Source organism: Myodes glareolus, chromosome 20 (assembly GCF_982192425.1).
Source record: "Myodes glareolus chromosome 20, mMyoGla1.1, whole genome shotgun sequence".
NCBI lineage: Eukaryota > Metazoa > Chordata > Mammalia > Rodentia > Cricetidae > Myodes > Myodes glareolus.
Genome location: NC_142045.1, coordinates 17,850,531 through 17,874,787, shown reverse-complemented (window position 1 = coordinate 17,874,787; position 24,257 = coordinate 17,850,531). Strand labels below are relative to the sequence as shown.

General features: G+C 44.2%; 1 long non-coding RNA gene across 2 annotated transcripts in view; it reads left to right on the top strand.

The window, feature by feature from the left end:
• LOC125393976 (uncharacterized) overlaps positions 1 to 23,948 on the top strand; it is a 36,957-nt gene extending 13,009 nt beyond the window's left edge. The window contains exons 2-4 of one of the 2 annotated variants that reach the window (XR_007230025.3): positions 20,600 to 20,777; positions 21,501 to 21,658; positions 23,782 to 23,948. This is a non-coding gene — a long non-coding RNA (uncharacterized LOC125393976). Of the gene's footprint in view, positions 1 to 20,365; positions 20,778 to 21,500; positions 21,659 to 23,781 lie in introns of those variants that run through there. The other variant, XR_014999267.2, reaches the window with a different exon arrangement.
• Positions 23,949 to 24,257: the final 309 nt, after the last annotated feature.

The window sequence follows — 24,257 nt, the reverse complement described above, 5'->3', positions numbered from 1 at the left end:
TCTTCAAGAGAGCCTGTGAACCAGATGCTTCTGATAAATACCCCATTGCATGAATTCCCTCTTTGTTTTTTGACAGCTCTTTAGCCTGCTTGGCCCCTGATAACAATACCCCAAAGTCAGCCTGAAGCAGTTACAGAAAAAAATACTTGTCCTGTGATCCCTGGTTGAGATACTAAATCAAAAGAAAACTCCCTTACATAGGGGGACTATGTGCAGCTCTGGATAAAGAATGTTGGTTCTATGTTGACCATTCAGGGGTAGTCAAAGAATCCATGACCAAATGCAAAGAGAAGGAGAGAGAGAAAGAGAGAGAAAGAGAGAGAGAGAGAGAGAGAGAGAGAGAGAGAGAGAGAGAGAGAGAGAGATCACGAAGCTAACCATGGATGGTTCAAATCCTGGTTCACCCTGGCTTACTACCTTAATTCCCACTCTGCTGCATCTGCTCCTTAGTCTAGCTATGGTACCCTCTTTTGGGCTCTGCATTTTAAATAAATTGGTATGGTTTATGAAAGAAAGATTGGGGACCATCTAGCTGATGGTAATATGGACTCAATTTCAGTCCCTCCTCCAAGTTTTGAGTGTCTTTAATGTGGCACATTCTGTAATCATCACAGATGTACTATTTTATTAGTATTTTATTATAAGCTTCATTGTTGCAGATGATGAAACTGAAAACAAGAAGTTAGGTTGCCAAGCTCAGCGTGCATAGTGACCCATGCCCATCATCCTAGTACTTAAGAGGCTGAGGCAGGAAGATTGTGAATTTTAGGATATTCTGGCTTATGTAGGTTCAACCTGTCTGTATTAATTAAATCACTGCTTGGCCCATTAGCTCTAGCTTCTTATTGGCTAACTCTTGTATCTTAATCTAACCCATTTCTATTAACCTGTGTATCGCCACATGGTTGTGGCTTACTAGATAAAGTTCTGGCATCTGTCTCTGGCGAGGCTGCATGGCTTCTCTTAGACTCCACCTCCTTTCTCCCAGCATTCAATTTAGTTTTCCCCACCTAGCTAAGTTCTCCCTTGCTATAGGCCAAAGCAGTTTCTTTATTAACCAATGGTACTTACAGCATGCAGAGAGGAATCCCACATCAGTTCACCATGATGATTATGAACTGAACCTCTGAAAGTGTAAGTGAGTCACCCCAATTAAATGTTTTCTTTATAAGACTTGCTGTGGCCATAGTCTCTCTCCACAGCAGTAGAACACTGACTACACCTAAGGGTTTTTTAGCAGGATGGCTCTGCTCTCTGATAAACACTGTAAAAGTCACAGACAGAGCTGACAAAGTGCTGTGGACCTTTTCCTGGGGTCCTGTCATTAGCAACTAGAGAAAAAGGGTTGGTAGATAGAGTGGGTTGGAACTGAAATCCTGGGAATAAAACTGTGGGTTCTTCAGAATAAAAATACTTTTCACTTGAGTGTGGAAAGCTGGGCTAGATGAAATGAGGCATAGGTTGCCAGGACAGACCTGAGCATTGGGGTTAGTATGGTCAGACGTGTTTGATAAGAGAGGGTATGTGGGTTTTTTGGTTTTTTTTTTTTTTTGCAGGTGACGGGTTAAAGAGCATTGGAAATAGAGGGGGCAGCAAGAGTTAACTAGTCCTTAAGTCAGGCTGTGAAAGGACCCAAGAATGGATCAGAAGCTAACGGGGCTCACAAAGCCAGTAGAAGGAAGGGCTAATGAGTGATCTGTGTTAGAATGTAGACCAGACGGCTGCTCAGGCCACGAGGCTGCTGCTAGTCCCTTTCCTCTCTCAGCCTCACAGCAACTGGAAAACTTCCTGGCGTAGACTTATTGGGTGCTTGGGTTCCAAGGGAATGGCAGATGCCTGTGTCACTGCCCCAGGCGAGGTGGCCAGATTTGAGACAGCAAGGGGTGATGAGTGGCGAGGGGTGGCACCCCCACCCCTAACTATATGGAGGATGCACCTTCCATATTTGTGCCCCTGCTCCCTCCACATGTTCCTCCCACAGGGCTTCCCATCCCCATTTCCTTGCCACTTCCTTAGGAACCGGAGGCTCCCGGCCAGTGAATGTAACTTAAAGCTCAGACTGCGTCCAGAGTCACTTGCCTTATGCGGTGTCTTGATATGCTCTGATGTAAACATTATCTACCTAATGAGGGAAAAAATTGAGTTCAGAACCTTGCTCAGCTAGCTATAGATGCTCCATTTGTACAAACTTTATTTTTTTTTCTTTTATTCTGGTGTATAACCATGACAGGAAAGAAGGCTGGAAGGAAGGGGGGGGGAATAGAAGGGAAGAAAAAGCGAAGAACTAACTGGAAGACAGGTCGTCTGATGTAAAAAGTTACCAGTTGGCAGCTTCTTGTCTGCAATCGACCTGGCAGGAATGAAGGGCCAGCTGTGTTCCTCCCGAGGGCCCTCGGACTGTTCAAACTAGATCCTGAGATACTGGAGTTTCCCAAGAACTGATTGCTGAAGGAAAAGACTGAAGCCTGCTGCTAGGCCGGGCAGAAATTTGTCTCCTAGAGAGATGTCCCAGTTCTGATAGCTGTTAGATCACGTTGTAGGAGAGCGTGGACCGCACTGCAGGAGAGAACAGAACCTGGACAATGACGAGCGATGCTTCCCCGATGTGTGGGCCCACACCCTTTGACTGGGACTGCTGAGGTACCCAAACCTCTGCCTGCTATGCAAAAATATTCATGCAGAGCCAACCTGAGCCAGAGGTCACCCGACCTTTTTATTCCTTCTCCCATTGTGACCACACTGAATCTGTCCCTTTCTCTGCTTTTCACTGTTGCTTGCCTCTTGCTTTGGCCTGCTGAGTCAGGTGCTGGAGCCTAACTCCCTCAGGGCAACAAGGGTGCCGGCTTTGAACCTAGCACTCAGCTAACGATTTTAGTGTGATGTGTTGCTAGTGGCACTTTGATTTTTTTTCTTTTTCTTTTTTTTTTTTTCCCCAGCTGTCTTTTTTCACGGTGGTCTCATAACATTTGTGGTATTTAAAAACCGAGGTTAGACTGCACATGACCCCTGTGTTTTCTCAGTTGATAAGTTGGGTGTTTATGGAACCTGGTCTTGCCTGTTTGCCCCAGAGCTCTCTGCTTTCCACACCACTGCTTTGGTCACGGAAGGCCAGCACAGTCCGGCTGGGAGGTGCTCACTCAATCCTCGCAGAAGCCACCTGTCTGGCTCCCCCTTAGCCTGTCACCTGGCTGAGTAGTTCCTGGCTGCTCGGTAGGCTTTGATCTCCTTGGCTCCATTTGGAGACTTTCCAGTCCGTGAGTCCCCAAGCCTCACAAGCAGGGCCCTGAAGGTATGGGAGCCTCCTTTATGACTGGCTTCCTTTGCTCGCTGGAACACCAGTACAGAGATGGGCAGATGCATGCTGAGTGCATTCTGCTGTCCGGGACTCGGGCCTAGCCTTCCTGTTTCTGGAGTGTCTGTCACTGAAAGGGGAGAGGGGCTCCTGGCAAGGAAGTGGTTTTGGGGGCTTGAGGGAGAGTGGTGGGAAGGCAGCATGGGCAATTTCTTCACTAGGCCAGTTCTACAGTTTTGTTTTGGGTATTCTCCCTAGAAGCTCAACCTTGAACCTGCTTCTCCAACCTTCTAATGGTTCTGTAAGCAGCCCAATAGTCTGAAAAACTGTTTCTTCCTGCTGAGTCCCAGCAGGTGAGCCTTCTGTCTTCTGTAACAAAACCCAGACAACCTTCTAGGGGCACAAAGCTGCCCTCACCAGCTTTCAACCATGTCTTTTTGTTGTTTGTAGGATTCTTCCTTTAATAGGACTTACATTTGGAATTGTGGTGGGGGGAGGGAGAGAGAGAAGAAAGAGAGAGAGAGAGAGAGAGAGAGAGAGAGAGAGAGAGAGAGAGGCAAAGATGGTCTTCTAAAACGCACCCACACTGACCTACATTCTCCAGGTAGACTTCACATTTAGTAAGACTGTCAGCTGTGAACACGTCAGTGGATTAACCCATTGACGGAATGATCAGCTCATCTCAGCAGGACCACTGTCTTCACAATAGGAAACTCAGGGGATATTTTATACCCTAACTGTCAGGTCCAGAATAACTGGGGACAAATGGCTAATGTGGTGTCTGTTAGCTTATCAAAGTGTTTGCTGGTCTCCAAGCTCACTCAGTACCCGTGCCTCTTCTCGGCAATTCTCCTCCTCCTCACGCCTTAATCTCCAGCTCATGGGCTTCCCTTCCCCTCCCCCAACTTCTCCTTACTATAACCCTGTCATTTCTCCGCAGGCTCTTGCTTTTCTTTTCCTCCTCTCTCTTGTCCCCTTTCCTTGGTCTTCTCTCATCCCCCGCCCTCTTTCCTCTCATGGCCTGGTCCAGTCTACTGGTCATGTCTAGTCTACTGCTTTCTCTCTCCCTGCTCTGGACTCTTGTAGATGCCTCTGGCTGGACTCTCCCTTACAACTACAATAAAAACCTCTCCTCAGCCACACCTTGGGGTGGTTATGTCCTCATTTCATTCACCAACCATGACAGGTAACCACACAAAACCTCAAGACACTCCCAAGAGGGCCAAACTCCGAGAAAACTACTGTACTTAAAGTCAACCCAAGACCAAGGTTAAGGCAGTAGGAGACACCAAAGAGGAGCGCATGCCTTCATTGCTATCCTTGGGCTCCCTGAGCAGGCAGTGGGTGGGGCCAGGTGGGATGCTGAGTGTTTGTCTTGAGCCTTACTTTTTATTGGTTCTTTTTCTGTTCTTTATTAGTGAGGAAACAGTGTGAAAGTTGAGGACCCCTACTACTCTCAGGATGGTATAAAAAGCTTAAGATTTGTGTACGCAAAGAACGGAAAGGAATCAGAGGTGTCACCCAGGCCTTCTGGTGGCAGACATTTCTAGACCTGCCTCTTTGAGGCAGAGGACCCAGAGACGCAGCCTGGGTCACCTGGAGAATGCTTCAGACAGGAGTCAAAGCCTTATGTAAACATAGGAGTGATTTTTGTGGTTACATCCTTCTAAATTTGAAAGGTATAACATTAGTAGCTGAGACTGTAGAATTTTCTTGTGGCCCAGAAGCATGGAAGGGATTTTCAAAACCAATCTTCAAAACGACAGGTTGAATAGCAGAAATGACTAAGTACAAGTGCAGGTTAAATATTTATCTTTAGCAAAGGAGATTGGTATGACTCAGCAGTACTCCTGGTGTGTGTATGGGTGTTTACCCAGGCCAATAAAGGGCACACACACCCTGCACTGGGGTATTTCCATGGTTTTCTGTGCCCCGAGACCCCGTGTTTGGGGTATAAAATATGGAAAATTCACACCATGGAAAGGGAAAAGTCACAGGTGAACACACGGCCAGCAACTTGCGTGGACCCTGAAATCCTGCGGTGTAGTGAGAAAAAGTGTAAAATACAATGAAATAGAAAATTAAGTATCACTCAAATATGTACATTAAAACTATATATATATATATACACACACACACACACACACACACGCACATAAGATATTCATTTGTGAGAACACATACAAATGAAAAGCTAGGGGGCCGGAGAGATGGATCAACTGTTAAAGAGCACTGACTGCTTTTCCAGAGGACCCGGGTTCAATTCCCCGCATTCACGCGCAGCTCACAACTGTCTGTGTCTCCAGCTCCAGGGGACCCGACACCCTCACCAATGCGCAGCTGTTTTTTGTGTTTTGTTTGTTTTAATTTTTTTTTAAAAAAGAAAAGATAGATCTTACATATATCAAAGTGAGCCAGGTGTGTAACACGTGACCATAGATGAGCACTCAGGAGACTGAATGTTTGAGACCAGCCTGGGTCACGCAGAGTCTATTGTAAAGGAAAGAAAGGAAAAGAAAGCCGTGGTTTTCACGCTCATCAACCATGGAGGTGATGTTTCACGATGATAGAAGAGAACATAACCAGTCAACCATTGAGGAAGCGAGAGGGCGCAGTAGTGTGTGGTGCAGAAATTCTGAGACCCTTCATTTCTCAGACTCTCATGTGGAGGTGAATTACTCTGCATGCCTCATCCTTGTGGGTGATAATTAGACCATAAAAATGCATTTAACAGGAAGCTAGAGGCCTGACTCACTGTCGGAGAGCACTTGCTGCTATCCCAGAGGACGGGGGTTCAGGTCCCAGCACCCACACGGTGGTGACTTGCAACTGTCTGCAATCTCCGGTTCCAGGGATGTGAAATCTTCTTCCGGTCCATAAGGGACCAGACTCGCAATATACATACTTGCATGCAGGCAAACACTCAAACATATAACATAAAAATAAATGTTTTAAAAGTACAAATAATACAAAATGATCTTCGGATAATTCTTCATTTCCTGGACTATCTCGTGAAAATGTCTTTCCCACGATTTCTAGTTTTTGTATCCTCCTGAGAGTGCAGTCAAGCCTGGCAACTCTTTGGTGATCTAGATGCTTGGAATATTGGCCATAGCGCCATTTTTTATTGGAACAAATTGCAACAGGCTCATATTTATACATTTGTGTTGACAGCCAGGCAAGACTCCACTCTTGCATGGCCAGTCTCAGAAAGGAGTGAGGGAATGTCCTTCAATATTCTTTCAGGAGCTTAAAATTAATTCATTTTCTTTAAAAGAATTTATGTGTGTGGGCATGCTGCCTTTATGTATGTCTATGCCCCACGTGTGGGCCTGGTGCCAGGGTGTCATGTCAGATCGCCTGGAACGGCAGCTGCGGACGGCAATAAGCTGCCCCGTGAGACTGGGAACCAAACCTAGGTCCCCCTGCCAACGCAGCCAGTGGTAGCTGAGCCACCACCAGCCCCGAGCATCTAAGTTTGGTTTTGGTATTTTTTTCAAGTTCTGCTTTCAGTAATCATTGCAGTAACCCTGCCTCAGGGTAACTCATGTTTTGATTTTTATTTATTTGTACGTGTGTGCTAAAGTAGCTGGGAGGGTCTTTGATTAAAAAAAAGACCTTTCTCCAGCAGGAGTTAAACAAATACGGAATTGAGATATTGGAGTGTGAACAGGGAAAGTCAACACTAGAAGTAAAAGTCTCAAGATCAGAAACCATCAATAACACTTGGGAGATGCCTGATCCCAGCCCTGTAGGCTTCTGCAAACCGTGTGGGGTATGCGTCCTTACAGCATATGACAAGCTGAAGCTCTACCTTAAATTAAAGTGACTATTGATTTAAATAATTGCATGTTTACTCTTTCGAAGCAATCATCTTCATCAACAAAAGAGTTACATGGCTCACATTGGAATTCCCCATTTTGGCCTAAGACATCCAAAGCTACTGTTATGTCTAGATTTGTCTCTGGTTACTATGGAGATGACTTACTTTGGTCTGGATTTATAGACATCCCAGGAGGGAGGGGGAAACTGGGCTACTGAATTCTTTGAAGGCCTTGGGGGGTGATAGGGCACCAAGAGCTGCTGGCGTTTGGGTCGAGATGCCTGAGCGGCATGTGGATAGTGCCTGGGATGGGGAGACCTGAGCCAGGCAGATTGTGCTGGCCTTCACAGATTTTTAACCTCCAGCACATCACTGTTACTACTGTGCAGGCCTTCGGCACATGACTCTTTGATTTGAGAGCGCTATTGAATTTATTATAGCCTGTGCCAATGGACTCAACATTCTAAAGCACATATAAATTCCACTCAGAGTTCATGGAGAGAGCATAGAAAAGACTTTTTAACGGATGCCCAGTGAGTTGGAGTTTGAGATCTCTTTTCTCCTAAGGGGCTGGAGGTGGGAGGCTGGGCTGGATGCTCTGCCAGGTCCCCCCATTCTCTTCCTGGAGCGCAAGCAAGAGTTTGTGTTTTTAACCTTCTCGTTGCTTTCAGCCCTCTCCCTCTTCGTTGGGTCCTGAGTACCCCAGCCCTAGGTTTATTTTCAATCCCTTGCTTAAAAGGAAACATGAATGCAACATTTATATTCTGCTACATAAGGGATCCGTATAATGGTTTTACAACAGAGTGTGTAGAATTAACAAATGACCTCAATATCAATGAAAATGTGTTCTAGAATAATGTGCCTACTCCCTGTGCTCTGAGTACAGTTTAGCATGTCATTTGGTACTTCTGGTGGTATGTAGAATTCTCTCTGGGAAGAGCTGACACATGGGATTTCAGTAGAATGGGAAAGAATGTTCCTCTGGCCTTCTGTGATGCCCGGAGCTCTGCCACTTGACAACGGTGTTCTTCTTACTCTGTTTCTGTTGACAGACAGTTGCACGCGGAAGCACCATATTGACCCGTTACCGGTGGCTAGTGACAGTTCCAAGAGGGCATACATTTACATAATGGTCTAAGAACTGGTTGTCGTAGAAATCACCAATAAAGACAGTGACAGTTTTTTTTTTTAATTTGGCGCATGAAGAAACTAGAAAAATTACTCATAAATCATTAAACTGGTTGATGAATTCCCAGAGGATCTTTGCCTCCTTTCATTGCTCCTTGTACCCTAAATCTTTGTGTCCTGAAAGTTCTAATTGAGCGATACAGAATGAACCCCTGGGGAGAGTGGGCTCACATCCCAGGTGACTTTGATTTCAGGTTGAGGCAACTGGATATTCTCAGCTCCCTTGTCACGCCGCATTGCACAAGGGGCTCTCTGCTTCTGGTTCTGATGCTGAATTGGGAGCAGTGATTGAAGTCTCATTGGGGGCAGTGATTGAAGTCTTGTGTTTATCTTCCCTGTCTGTTCTATGTCCCATCCTCATCTCTTCTTTTCAGAAGTGTTCATATTTCTGAATTTCCTTTGCTTTCCTCTGGGTCAGGCCACCATGCCTTCTCTACTGCAGAATTATACCAGCCTTCTGTTTGTTAAATAAAATGTTTGGAGAGGGGGGCTTATTTGGAACTGAGTGATTGCCTGAAACATCAAGAAGCCCTGGCCAGCAATAACAGAGTCGCTCATGCCAGGTGTCACTTAATCAACCTGTGCTTGGAAGGAGGTCAGTTTTCCAGAACAAAGGAGACCTACAGCACCTAGTCCAGAGAGGCTAATACTGGAGGATCTGTGTATTACAGCAGTCCTGGATTCTTCTTCTTCTTCTTCTTCTTCTTCTTCTTCTTCTTCTTCTTCTTCTTCTTCTTCTTCTTCTTCTTCTTCTTCTTCTTCTTCTTCTTCTTCTTCTTCTTCCTTCCCCCTCCTCCTCCTCCTTCCAGTCTAAGAAAATTAACTTTTCAATAGGTCGCTCACTTGGTGTCTTGTTTCTGTCCTCTTCAGCTTTATCCCTACAAAGGCCCCCACTTCTGCTCATGTCTCAGACCCTCAACCAATTATGTAAGCAGAACGCTGCCTGATTCGCTAAATGCTGCCCACCCAAAATCAATTATGGCCTTAAACTCAGTGTGCTGAAATTCTGTGCTCAGCTGTAGCTCACTGCTTTGCTTTTGGGCATTTCCTGTTCCAATAGGGTGGCATGGGGAGGAGGTTTACCAGCTGTGCCACCCCTCACACAGAAGCCCTTATCGATGACCCGTGGCTTTCAGAATCCAGTTGGACTTCTTTCCCTGGCGGTGAGAATGTTCTTGCCCTCTTCTAACCAGCCTTCCTGGGCTTATCTACAAAAGCCACTGACATACAGCCTACATTCTTGGCAATCTGGTTGTTTTATAATACTTCCCCATGCATGAGGAAATAGTCTGAGAGAATTTGAAGTTGAGAGGCTGCCTTCAGCCTTTGATAAGAATTATCACAAAGAATTATCTGAACTACACAGGGACAGGTATTCTTCAACACTGTCCGTATCCTTTGGAGAAGTCCATCTGAGATGCCAATTCAGCTCCCCAGTGCAATCCCCGTGGCAGGGGAGCAACATGAAAGACTGGATGTGGGACTTCCTGTTAGAACATCGTGTGTGTGTGTGTGTGTGTGTGTGTGTGTGTGTGTGTGTGTGTGTGTGTGTGTATAAGAGCGAGAGCAAAGGTTGGATCACTCTAGGCAATCCTGGTGTTTGCTGGTTTGGTAAATCAGTAGGCTTGTGATAGGCTTGTGGTGAGAAAGACAAGCTGATTAGGGCTGAACCCAATGTTAAGGGTAGGGAGGACTCTAGTAGGTGGGACCCACTGAAAACTAGCACAAAGGTCACCAGGGTACAAGCCAGGAGGCATGAACTAGGCTAGCCTTCCTGGAAAGCTAAGGGTGCAGCTACGGGCACAGCACCCCTCACAACTCATGTGGTGAAATGAAAGCCTCGTCGTGGTAGGAATAAGACACAGGGCCACTGGGAGGGTGACTAAGCCAGGACAATGCTGCCTTCAGGAATGGCTTCATTTCTTAAGAGCGAAAGAGAAGTTTAGGCTGGATTTATTTCTCTCTTCTGCCACATGAAGACACTGGTCACCCATTGACCAATCCCGACTCACCTAGAGCTTGCTTTGTAGTCAAGGAGGATGACCATGAACTTCAGATCCTCCTTGTTCCTCCTTCCCAGGGCTGGGATGGTAGGCACCCACCACGCTCAGTTTCTGGGTGGCTAACAGACTGAAGCCCGAGCCTCACGTGTAGCAGGCAAACATTCCATCAACCGAGTTACGTCTAGCTTTCTCCCTTCTGCCCTCTGGCCTGTCTGCCATGTGTGGACTTCTGGACGGCACTATCTCAGGGGAGTGGACCTCTGCCAGACACATATTTCATACTGTGATTTTGAAATTCTCAGCCTCTCGAACTGTGAGAAAAAAAAACAAATTTTGTTCTTTACAAAGTACTCAAGTCTAGATATTCTGTTCTAGACATACATACCCACGGACTAAAGTTGACACTCTAAGGTTAGTGTCAAGGTAGGGTTGGCAGGGATTACACCAGGCTGAGGCCTCATTTCTGGGCAAACACTGGCCTGAAAAGGTATTAAGCTAGGCTATCTCAGAGCCCGAGAAAGTGTGGCTGTTGTTTGCTTGTATTTAAATGATGCTTAAAAGAGGGAGGCTTCCCCTCAATTTCCCTTTTATTGTCATACCATCAGTACATATTTGATATTGTGTACCTTTAATGACCAGGCTCCTGAAATAAGGCAAAATTTGATATCTGTCCTTCTGTGACTGACTTAATTCAGTTAATATGATTCTCTCTGGTTACATCCATTTTCCTGCAAACAATATAATTATTCTTCACGGCTGAAGGAACATCCCACAGTGTGTATATACCTCATTATCTTTGTCCATGTTTCTGCTGTTGGCTGTACTGTTCACAGTAGCTAGGTTATGGGACCAACAGAGTTAGTTCTCCTACACTAGCACTGTCTTGAAGCTTCCTCTGAACATAACAGAGCCTTTTCTTTGACCCTTTCTCCCCTCCTTTCCTCACTTCTCTTGCTGCTTCTCCAGAACTTCCTTTTGCTTTTTGACAAAGGGTCAGCCCTCAGAATGGAATCTAACTGGGTGCTTCCTGGAGGGCGGTGGGACCCACAGGCAGAAGGATTCTCTCTCCCCAGTCTAAGTTTCTCAAGTTGTGGGAATCTAGGTTTCTCTTGAGAAATTTTTATTTCCAGTGGAATGAATGTCAGGAGGTGCCATTAAGGAAAAAAAAATACTTCCCAGCATTTTGAAATTCTTTTCAAAACAAATATGTACATTTGATACCTGCAAGTTTTGAATGTGCAAATATTGACTCAGCAGATGGATGCGCCCCAGTCCAGCACACTGGGTTTTTTTCAAGGGCTGGGCCTATTATGACTTCGACTAAGGGTTATGTTGTTTTTTGTTCCTTCCCAGCTGGTAAATTTGTCTAGAATGAGCTGGTTTCCCACCCATGTTTCCAGAACCCACTCCGTCTGTATGCAATGCCTTTTATCACCCAGGCTCCACTTTCCAGATTCTTCTTATGGTTTAGGCTCAACTTTGAGAACTCTGTTTACAGATTCCTATCAATCACTGGGAGATTGATGATAATCTCCAAGTTGTTTTAATATTTTGAATGTTAATATTTTTCACATTAGGACTGGTGAAAGATGGGTCACCCTGTAAGCAACGAGCTCTGAGTGATAGGATTTTGAAATGTTTTTAGATTTAGTTTTAGAGATTGAAAAAAAAAAGATGAATTTGAATCCCAAGCCGTGAAATAGTATTCTTCATAAAATCATAACCAAATGCGGTGTGTACTGTTACACGCTCTTAGGTAGGACGAACAAAGTAGAATTCTCTGAGCCAAGTCACCTGCATCATCAGGTATTTCCAGGGAGCATTGTAACTTAGCAAGAATTAACGAGTCTACCTTTTAGTAGAGTGGGCAAATCATTAGTACAGTATAGAGTTTATGGAAGACTGTAAAAATCACCCTGGAAGAGTCCACCCCATATAGGGGATTGGTGTTTATTATTGTTAATATATGTACGTGGCAGATGAGCATATTTGTGTGTAAGTGATTCTCTAGGGCCACAGGAGGGCATGGGGGTGTGTGTCTCTATCACTCTCCAATTCATTCCTTTCAGGCAAGGTCTTTTTGCTAAACAGAAAACATGTTTCTCAGACGGTTTGAGGCCAATGGTCTCAGCAACCCTTTTGTCTATATGAGCTTCACTGCGGAGGTCACACAAGTACGTGAGACTGCCCCAGCTTGTTTCGTGGTTGCTAGGACCGGCCCTCAGACTTGCCTGGTCTGCACTTTGAATTGCCGGGCCATCTCTACAGCCTCCTGGTTTTATTTTTAAAATAGGATCGTGAGGTTGCGGGTTTAATTTGATGGTAGAGTACTTGTAAATCAAGTCCAAGATCCTGGGTTCAGTCCCCAGGGTGAGGATAGGGTTGGGGTTGGTGGGATGGGTGGGTAGAGGAAGTGACGAGATCGCTCTGTGTAATTTAAGAGGGACCCCAATTTCCTGTCCCCTTGCCTCAGACTTCCGCGTGCTGGAATTGCATGTGTGCCTCCGCGACGTCCGACTCATCCGAAGGCATTATTCAGGGCACATGCTCCTTGTGTAATGGTTGGTAGGTAGATTCTGGAGCCCCACCGGAAACCCTCGAATCCTGGAAACCTTTTCCCACTCAGGCTCCAGTGGCTTTAAGGGATCAAATCTTAGGCTCCTCTATGTACAGACACAAGTCGCCTAGGAATTGGCGCTTGTCCTCCATGGTGCAATGCAGCAGCTGGTGTTAGCTCTATTTTAACATAAAGATGGAAAACCAAGGACGCGCCAAGGCCAACCAGGACTTGCGGTCATTCCTCATCGCGTCCTTAGCTGTGACCACCATAAAGAGCTTTCCCAGGGGCAGAAGTTGCTGGCAGAGATTCTTCAAATCCGTTCCCAGGGTTTGGGAGTGAACTTTTGGAGGTTAAAGAGTCCGGGAGTTCTGACGCGCCATTTCGTCTGTGCTGTAGCCTCATGCTGCCCCCTTCTGGAACTCTTGATATTTGCCAAGTTCTTTGCCGAATTAGGCGTTTTATAAACAGACAAGTAAGATTTGCCGCGCTAATCTTTCTCAGGACAGTATGTTATTTCACTACTTTCGTCGGATTCCACATTTTTAAAATGAAAACTTGACCATGAGTCCTCAGATAGCTTCTCTGTACTAATTCCTGACTGCATTCCATGGCTGTTTCCACTCAACTCAGCCTTATGACTTTCTGTGTTTGAACAAAACACGTTTTGCAAAGTAGAGTAGGTGGTGATCATTCTTTGAAAATTACTCATCCAAACAACAATAATGATCTAATATGATTAAACCAATCTTCTCAGTTACTGATGCCGGAAGGAACTGTGGCATAAAAGGATGTACACTTCCGCCTTAATATTTTATTTCACTTGGAGACTATAGCAGAGGTTTTCTTAATTTTCATGTTTGTGAGACTTTGTGTTTTGTTTATTTGTTCTGAGGCCTGATTCATGTATTCTGGCTGCCCCAGACTCACTATTTGGGGAGGTTGTGCCTCGTGTTCCCACTTCCCAGGTAATGAAATTACTGCAATGGTTAAGCATTTTTGAGTTGCTTTGAGGGCTGGAGAGATGGCTCATCTGCTAGCCCTTCTCAGTCTCGCAGAGTACTGGAGTTAAGTTCTCAGCACCCACATCAGGAAGCTTGCAGCCTCACAGCTGTCCGTGGGTAGTCACAGCCACTGGTGCAAGCACACCCGGAGAAACATATACACACAAAGATAAAGGTAATATATGTCTTAAAACTAAATAAAGCAGTTTTGAGCCAGCTGTGGTGGTGCACGCCTGGAATTCCAGCACTTGGGAGGTAGGGCACAAAGAGGAGGAATTCATTCCAGGTCAGCCTCCTTTCCATAGGGAGTTTGAGCCCAATGAGGGCTGCATGATATCCTGTCTCAACGGCCCCCAAATCTACAACCAACTGTGCTCAGACCCAAAGCATGATATCCTGTCTCAACGGCCCCCAAATCTACAACCAACTGTGCTCAGACCCAAAGCATGATATCCTGTCTCAACGGCCCCCAAATCTACAACCAACTGTGCTCAGACCCAAAGCATGATATCCTGTCTCAACGGCCCCCAAATCTACCAACCAACTGTACTCAGACCTAAAGTTTTTTTTTTTGGTTTGTTTGTTTTCTTTTTGTTTTTTTGGCTCTGCTAAGTAATGGCTACTAAATCTCAAGTGAAACTAGATTTCCTTGCATCTCAGTTTCTTCCTCCCTAAAATGGGGAGATTAACGCCATTTGTGAGGCTTCTGGAACAATTTCTGGTGAAAGAAAACTAGCGAAGGAAAAAGTGGAAGGTATACGGTGACACACACCTGTAGCTCAGCTACCCAGAAGCCCGGGGTAGGAGAACCACACATTTGAGACTCTTAGTCACCACCACCATCACCACCATCACTACCACCCCCACTAACACCACCATCGCCACCACCATTACGACCAGCGGCACCACCATCACCACCACCACTACCACCACCATCACCACAATCAATATCATCACCGCCATAACTACAACAACCACCACCACCATTATCAGCACCACCATTACCACCATTACCAACATGACCACCCACCAGTACCATTACCACCATCACCACCACCACCACCATCACCAGTTAACTAACAAAGAGACCACAAAAAAAAACCCACTAACCAACAGAAGCAAAACCCATCAACTTATACCTGAGGAGTCTCTTCTGATTTGCTCTGAAGCTCCTTGCTCCTCCATCTCTGAATCTGTGGATAAGTAGCAGATAAAAGAAAGCCTAGGCCTAGTGTGCATATTTCATTTCCTTCCTCCTGGGAAGGCCTGCCCTCTCCACAGTACCTGGGAGGAGCAGAAACTTCAGAAGGAAGATCTTATACAAGGGCTCCTCCAGCTACCAGAACCTATCCTGGCATGGGAAGCCAGTTTGCTCTAGGGACAAATGCAAGGACCACACCACAGAGGTGCTCAGACTTTGGAGAAACACTTGACAACGAAGTGGCTGCTGATGCTGTGAGTGAAAGCGGACGAGGGGAGAGAGACAAGAAGAAACCCAGATCCAAGGGTTTCCTTTTTCAGTTAAAATAGTGAAAACAGGACTGGGGAGATGGCCCAGCAGTTAAGACTGCTTGTTGCTCTTGCGGACAACAAGGGTTCAATTCCTAGCAGCCATATGGTGGCTCACAACCATCTGTAACTCCAGTTCCAGAAGATCCAAAAGGCATGCTTTCAGTGCACATATATGCCTGCAGGCAAAGCATCCAGACACATTAAAAGCAGAATATCTCTCAAAACATTAAACACTAGTGAACACAGGAGCCGTAGAGATGGCTCGGTGGTTATGATACTGCAGAATCATAAGGACTGGGATTCAGATCCCGTCACTCACAAATATCAGTTAGGACTTTTCTATGGGATAAGGTATTCTTCTAGTAGGAGAGTTTTGGTGCCGTTTGTATTGCTAGTTGTATTAGGAATATTTCTTAAGATGAGCCTCTCTGCCAATGCAAATAATTCCAATCAGACCAAATAAAGGATGCCCATGTTTAAAGCAGTACCCCTGGGTGGCACCGAGAAAGCATGGCGAGGGGAAGAGAGAGAAGGGAAGACCACATGTTCATTCTCTGCGGGGGGGGGGGGGCAGCCTAAATAGCCTGTGGGAGTGGTCCTGCCCCTCCCTGGGGAGGGGCCACTGCTTGGCAGACTTTCCCAGAGGTGGAGTTCTGACGAAGGCAACTCCCAGGGGAGGGGGCTTGAAATGGATGTCAGGGGCTGGGGTGACGCTTCCAACCAAATGTCCCCGAATCCTTGGATATAGGGGTGTCAGGGGGCTGGGGTCTCACTTCCAACCAAGCATGTTGTGTCATCTGTCTTTCTTTAACTAAATTGTTTCTCTGAGAGGACACACCTACTGACTTGTCTTCTATATGGTATATAACTTAACAGGGCCCAATAAACCTTCAGTTGAGTCTCCCAAATATAATTGAACATCACAATAAATAAAGAAGATAAAGGAGACTATTTTAAAACAGAGTCAAGTGGAGACAGAAAAAGAAAATGACAACAGTTTTTTTTTTAAAAAATTGCAGCTTTAGGAAGTTAGATTTGAAAAAAAAATCCCACATATTAAAAATGTAAGCTTTAGGCTCCCTGTCAACTTTTCTGTCTAGAGAGGACAGTTCTCCCTAGCATGGATTATGTAGGCTGTCTAAACATAGGTAAACCATGCTCCTGACAGGGAGGGCCCAGAGGCCACAGACCCCCTATCCTGGAGCTGAAATCCTTTGAACTCAGAGGAGCAAGCCCAAGGTAAGACTCCAGAGAGAAAACTGGACCAGAGATCCCATGCAGAAGATGAATGTTCCGTGTGGACTTCCGTGGCTGAGACACATAGGGACAGGTTAGCAACCCGGAACACCGCTTGGTCTGGGTCATGCACACATACGTCCTTCTTATGATACACTTGGCTTGATTTGGGCTATGCACACATGCATCCTTTTTACGATACACTTGGCAGCCCATGATCCTTTCCTGGCTGCACTATGATGCATACCTTTTCCAAAAGTGTCCAGTAGCCCGGTAGCAACCTCAGACCCTCATCTACACTAAGCTTCAGGCACACCTTACTGTGAAAAATGTAATACATTTTTCTTTTTTTTAACCACCACGAAATGAAGAGAGATTCTGTTCAGTCATACACATTTATGACCAGACTCTAAGGTGTGTGTGTGTGTGTGTGTGTGTGTGTGTGTGTGTAGGGGATACCAGCCTGAACTAGTTTTGGATGGATGTGCAGTAAGGCAAGTTGTGTCCTCCAGGAGAATTTTGGGAGAATCCCGTATTAGTCATTCTCCATCTATGAATAGTGAGTATGCACACGAATGCAACCAGAAGGGAAGGATGGTCTGACAGTGAGAAAGGCTACGTCATTCAAGTCTGTCAATCAAAACAGAGACCCACCGCACTAAAATCTCTTGAACCTCAGGAAAGAAAACCTAGACAGTAATTGGGACCCTTGAGTATCCCCACCAATGTGACCTGCTGTCCCTCTTGACAACATACCTGGTGTTTTGGTTTGTTTTTTATTTGTCGTTTTTTTGTTTGTTTGTTTTTTTTGAGCTACACTGTTGCTTCTTCTTGCTTCTCTCTGGTTTGTTCTGTTGCTTCCCTTTGAATCACAGTTCCTGGCTGCTGTTGCCAACTGTGTCCATGCACCCTGAGGTCCCTTCCTTGAATTAGAGCCAAGAGCCTGGAAACGCCTGGCTGAGACCCAGCCGCCCAACATTTCCACCCACATGGTAGCTGCTCTCTGTGTCTGATAGAAACAAGGAACTTGAGACCCAAAGGAGCTGCATCCTTAGCGCCTTTTGAGTTTTGGAGGAAGCCACTAAAATTCACCCTCTTTATCACGCTACAGCTTTTATATTTTTTGTAGACTTCTAAAGTATTTGTGGCTTGCTTCCTTAAGCACAAGAAAGTCATGTCTTGCCAAGGTTTGCAGTGTGGGGGATTTTAAAGGAAGATATTAATATTACATTTCCCCCTGTGTCTGACTTCATGTGGTTGGAAATCATATTTCTTTTTTTAGTAATTTAGTCTGTACCTGAAGTCTAGGCATAGGTACAAAGGGCAGGACGGCTTTTGAAAGCTCTACTGTACTGAGATCCTGCTGGCTGGGCGGCAAATGAAGGGGGTGGTTTTGGATGGCAGGCCCTCCTGGAAGGAGGCCCGGCTGTGCTTGGCTCCATTGTGATGTTTTCATCTGAGGTGCTGGCGTGAGACTTCACTGATGTTTTCTCTATCGCTGTTTCTAAAAGGCCAAGGTTGGACAAGGGTCAACGCTCGCACAAAGCTGGCGTTAGAAGCCATGCGGTACCCGGGTGCTTTTGTTTGTGCAAAGGTGCAGCCTTTCCACTGCAGCAACCGTAGCTAGCGTGCCTGCTATGTGAGCAGGACTTTGCTGGAGTAATTTTTGACTGATGGGGAATTCGGCAGTATCAGGAGACATATTTGACTACCATAATTAAGGATGCGGACACTATTAGCGTCGGATGTGCAGATGACAGGATGGCTGCAAAATATCTGGGAGCGCACAGGACAGCCCCTCGTCGCAGAGGATTAGCTGATTCAAAACGCAATCGTGCCAAGATTTCGAAGCTCCATTTTGTGTCTGAAGACAAGAAAGATTACGGTGCCAACTAGCACATTTCTGTCCGGACCCCAGCAGCACGAGAGAGGCTGTGAAAGCCACTGTTAGTCCCAACCCGAACCCTGCTGGGGTCGGAACCTGCACTTCCCTGAGATCTGCCAATGGCTTTGTACATGTGTGCTCCGTTTTGAGAAACAGAACTGACGTCTGTGACAGCTAGAAAGAGCAAGGCAGTGTGGCCTGAGGGTGACGCATCGAGAAGAGGACCCTGTCAGACTTAGCGGCATTTTGGTCCCCCCCCTTCTTTTCTTCCTTTTCTCTTCTTCACTTCCGGTCCTCCGTTCTTTCTTTTTCTCATCAAAGCTGGATTTGGTAGCTTCACCTCATCCATGCAACGTTTTCCCCAAGACCTTTAATTTAGAGGTTGTCATTGATACTAGGGTGAGAGGGAAGGTAATAGGTACTTTTGTAGTTAAAGGAAACCATCCTGAAGGGACTCTCTAAAATCTGATAGCCCAATTAAGTTTAGCCTTCTCCTGCACCAGATTGGGAAGGCAATAAAGCTGATATTAATCTAACCAATACTAATTTAATCCCGATTGAATTATTATTGAATCGAAATTAGTATTAAATACTAATTTGATCAAATACTAACATTAATACATATTTAATAAAAACCAGTGCACCGACACTCTTTACATACCTTTAGTCAGCATAGCTTTAAATAGGCTTTAAATAGGTTTAAATAGGCAATCCACAATTCTGACAACTCATTATACTGACATACCAGTAAAATTTTTGCAGAACTTAGCTAACATAATAGAACTGATTAAAAAGAAAATTGAATCTGCACATCATGCCAATGAACTTAAGATTCTGGAGTCCTTTGGATTTTTTTTTGGAAATTCCTTTATTTTAAGGCGCTTGCTTAAGAAAACGTGAGCTAAAACTTTAAATTGTTAAGAGAAATTTCAACTTGATGAACATTTACTAGGCAGACATTATCCATAAATGCTCCTCTAGAAATTGTGGACACTTAAAAAAGATTAAATTCTCTCTCTCTCTCTCTCTCTCTCTCTCTCTCTCTCTTTCTCTGTATGTGTGCTTGTTGTTGCACAGTTATAGATAAAAAAGTATGCAAAAGTTTACTCAAGGTCAGTCTATCTAAATAAATATCAATAAAAAGCTATGGGAGTTTATAGAGAAGGTTCATAACATTACCTTAGAACATTTATTTTGAAATAAAATGATGACAATGTTTTACAGTCCCTAGAAAGCTGTGGTTTTCTCAATAACATTTCCATATTGGCTAACAATTACAACACTCATTTTCATGAACATTTAGCTATGGGGCTTGATAAACCTCAGAAACAGGAAATTTTTCTCATCCATATAACTGCTGCACTGGGGGTTTCTTCCTATCTTTGTCTTTGAACACATTTGGTCATTTATCAGAATTCCTTGCCTTTTCCCTTTAAAAGCTGGAGTTGTACCAAGGCGGAGATTTATCGCATGTGGATCTGGGTCATCTATGAAAGACAGAGACTGTGTAGTATTGAACACAACACTCCGGAAACAAAAATCTACTAGGCATTTTATCATTTGGATCGAATCAGACTTATCCTTCCTAGAAATGACCTTTAACATTGAACTTGCAGTCACTGTCCTGCAGACCTCCTCACCTGGCCTCTCCTGGGGCCTTCGTAAGGCTTCAGCCGTAACCTCCAGGCTTCTCCGGGATCGCGGTAGTTGCACGGAAGGAGAAACGCTGCTTCGAAGGACAAATGAGGAAGAGGGACGACTGTACTCCTAACCTATCCTATTGCACACAGACATCTGTGCCAAAAGTTACATCAGTATTTGGCTGGGTTCCTAAGGAAATTCAAATGAAAGGGAGTCATGCCAAAGCATTGTTCAATTAAGCAATTGCACTTCAAGGTTCCTCTTTAGAATAAGCTAGACGAAACAGGCCTTCTGTGGGTTTCTTTGGCCATGCCATACAGGAGATCGTTGCGGTGATCACAGTTTCATGCTCAGCACCAAGTGAAATAAGTCCCCTTCACTAATAATGCCTTTGCAAATAGGGCTGCAAAGGAATCACATGCTGGAAGACGCTGAGGACATGCATTTTGTTTTTCTAGGGGATCTTTTGTTTGGCTTCATGCCTCGACTCAAAAGTTCCTTTTGGAGGAAGGCAGTTCCTATTTGGATAAAGAAATCAGCTGCATCGGCCCGATTTGCTGTATCACTGATGTTCTGCCAGGACGTCTTAGTCGTAAAGGAATATAAAGACAGAGGCCCTTGTGCTGGAGACAGAAGGTAACAGTGGTAGAGGGTGCCGAGGGGAAGGTGTCTTCATGAGTCTTTCTAAGCTGAAATACTGAATGTGGAGATAACTTAGGGAAAATATGGGAACTGGGGAAAGATGGTGACATCAGCCTTATTCTCCTAACACCTCCCCCACCCCTGCCTCAATTATTTTTCAGTGCTGGATGTCGAGCCCAGTATCTCACACAACCAGGCTGCAAATTATCCTAACTCTGGGGGTGAGATAAAGTGCCACCAATAGCTACTATAAAGCATATTTTCCCATAAGATACATAATAAAGACCATGAGCTCTTGACCTTTTTCTCTCTTTGATAGCAGAACATTATCCCCTTGCTCCACTAAGAAATAGGTACTGAAAACAAGTTAGTAACACATTATATTTGTGAGATTAGCAAAAATGTTTTAAAATATTAATATGTAAAGCAGGTACGCTTTAATAGTTTAATTTTTTTCTTGTTTATTATTTCAAAAGTTACCTATGTATTTTGCTGTATAGTATGCTATTTTTAAACATACAAACATATACACACATATACACACATATACACACACTCACACACACATTGTGGACTGGCTGCATTGGGATAGTTAATATAGGCATTATCCTGCCTGTGGAAAGAACATTTAAAACCTATTTTCTTAGCAATTGTCAAGTTGATAAGATAGTGCATCACCATGAACTATAGCTGGTACCCTTACTTTCCTCACTGAAGTGTCCCCTGTCTCCTGTTCTTGGCCCATGAACTTGGATAAGTGTTGGAGTGGCCAACCCCTGCCTTTTATGGCTTGCCAGCCAATGAGATGCAATACTTGGAATCGAGGATCAGCCTGATTGCAGGAGCCAAGTGCTTTTGTTCAGCTTGTATCACGGGTAAGTGTCTATTATAAATTGTTCTGTAAGCATTGTTTTGCAAATAGTGATGAGCTGAGTAAATTGATGGAAAAACGAACGCTAAGAAAGGCGTGGTTCTCATTTGTAGTACTGATTCTATATATTGTTGACAGTCCATTTTTAATTTCCCTGCGTTGAAATTAAACTTAAAATTATAATGTTTTTATTGTAATAATGATTCATATACCTAATTTTAACCATATTCTCTTCAAGCATGTTTTAGAGTCAAATGAGGGTAAATTGGTCCTGTGTGTTGAAAACCAGAGTATTAATGAGTGACTGCTGCTCTCTAGTGGAGAAATTGGGGTATGGCATAGCTTTTTTTTTTTTTCTTTGAAGACCATAGCTTAGGGAACACAGAGGAAGTGGATGCTTCTGCTTTACCATCTGATCTTATAATGATGTACTTTATACATATGTTTATTAAATACTAAGATTATGAGTATCAATAGATGGGACTACTTGAAAATTAAAGTTTCCTCGCAGCAAAGGGAGCTCTTAGCAGAGAAAATCTCCACAGCCTGGAGAAAGTCCTTACCAACTGCACTTGAGACAAGCAGCAAATATCCAGAACTTACAAAGAATTACAGAAATCAAATGCTAAGGAAATAAAGCTGTAATCAACAAACAGGCTAATGAATTGGACAGTTTTAAAAGGTGAAACACAAACGGCCAATGATCATTTTTAATAGTGTCCCATATCCCTAACCATCAGGGAAATACAAATTCAAACTACTTTAAGATGCCACCTCGCCCCAGCCAGAATGCCTGCATCATGAACTCTAGCAACAAACGAGGTAGAGGATGTGGAGAGAGGGGGGAACCTTTTTCACTGCTGGCCGGAGTGTAAACTAATAACACCATTGTGGAAATCAGTTTGGAGGTTCCTCAAGACGGTACAATTAGTTGGGTGTGGTGATTCACACCTTTAATCCCTGCACTCGAGAAGCAGAAGCTGGCCTGGTCTATCCAGTGAGCTCCAGGACTGCCAACGCTACAAAGTGAGAACCTGCCTCAAACAAACAAACAAACAACAAACAAATTAAAGTTAGAACTACCGCATGACCCAGACATTTCACCCCCAGGCATACACCCACACCCTACCGTAGAGACATTTGCTTTCCTATAGTTATTGTTCCTTTATTCTCTGTAGCAAGAAATGGGACCAACCTAGATGTCCATTAACAGAGGAACGGATAACGAAAATTTAGTATGCAGACAGAAATACTATTCAGCTCCAGAGAAAACTAAGACCACAAAATTTGCAGGAAAATGGATGGACTTAGAATGTACAGTATTAAGCTAGGTCCCACAATCTAAGAAAGGGAAAAACCACATGCTTTCCTTTGTATATGGCTATGAGCCTATAATACACACACACACACACACACACACACACACACACACACACACACATATACATGTTGGCATAGTTTGGTGTGTGGAAAGGAGAACAAGATATGTAAATATTACATGACAAGAAAGGGTAGAATGCAAGTATTGGAATTGTGAATCATGAGAGAAGATAGTAAGCTAATTAATTTTCTAATTTTAGCTGTTACGGATTAGTTTTCTTGAGGTGGATAAATGCAAAAAAAAATGAAATTGACAATGAAAGCATAAAATCCACAGTGAATCTCCATGGTTTCAGAATGGATATTCTAACTCTATAGAAGTGCATTGAGGTGCGTAGACTGGATCTGACTGATCTCAAGGCGTGGTGATTTTTATTTGCAAGTTCTTTACAGTAATAAAGTTTTAACTTATTATTATAAAAGCGTTAAAATATAAATAATTATGTGAAATCTTTGAGTAAGCAAAGTGCAAGAAAATGGCCAATCAACAAGTCCAGAAAAAAGTGTCCATGTTTCATTAGCAATAAAAAAGTCTTAAGAAAAAAGCTACACTTTAAAAACCTTTTCACATTAAAATATTTATTCATTATGATTATGTGACGTCATGAAAGTATCCCTTGACTCCCAGAAGACTGAACTTTTCCCAGACTCACAGCAAATTAACGATGATGACTCTTGAGCTCATTTAACAGCCTGGACTGGAGAGCCAGCTCGGTGGCCAAGAACCTGTACTGATTGCTTTTGCAGAGGACCTGAGTTCGGTTCCTAGCACCTGCATCAGGCGGCTCACAGTGACCTGAAACTCCACTTCCACGGACTGCAACACTGGGCACCTTCATGGGCACCTGCACTCATGTGTTCCAAGTTCCACACAAACACACACACAATTAAAATAAAATTTAATAAAGACTGTGTACTTAACACTCTGTTCTATTGTGTACTCAGCGTGTGTAAGTTTAACTCGCCTTTAGGAGAACATTTCAATCCACCGGGTTTGCCTTGGATTTCCCATGTAATAATCTTTTTCAACCTAAGCTAAATAAATACATAGCTTTAACCTTAAGTCATGTCCTCATTCATGCTCTGTCCCAGAGTAACGCACATGCGGTGGTAATCACTTGTTGAATGCAGTTCACAGGTTGGAAGCTACCTCATAAAATAAGCAGCAGCTGCAAATGTTGCAAAGGACATGGGTGTGTTGTTAGTTGCTTTTATACTCTTTG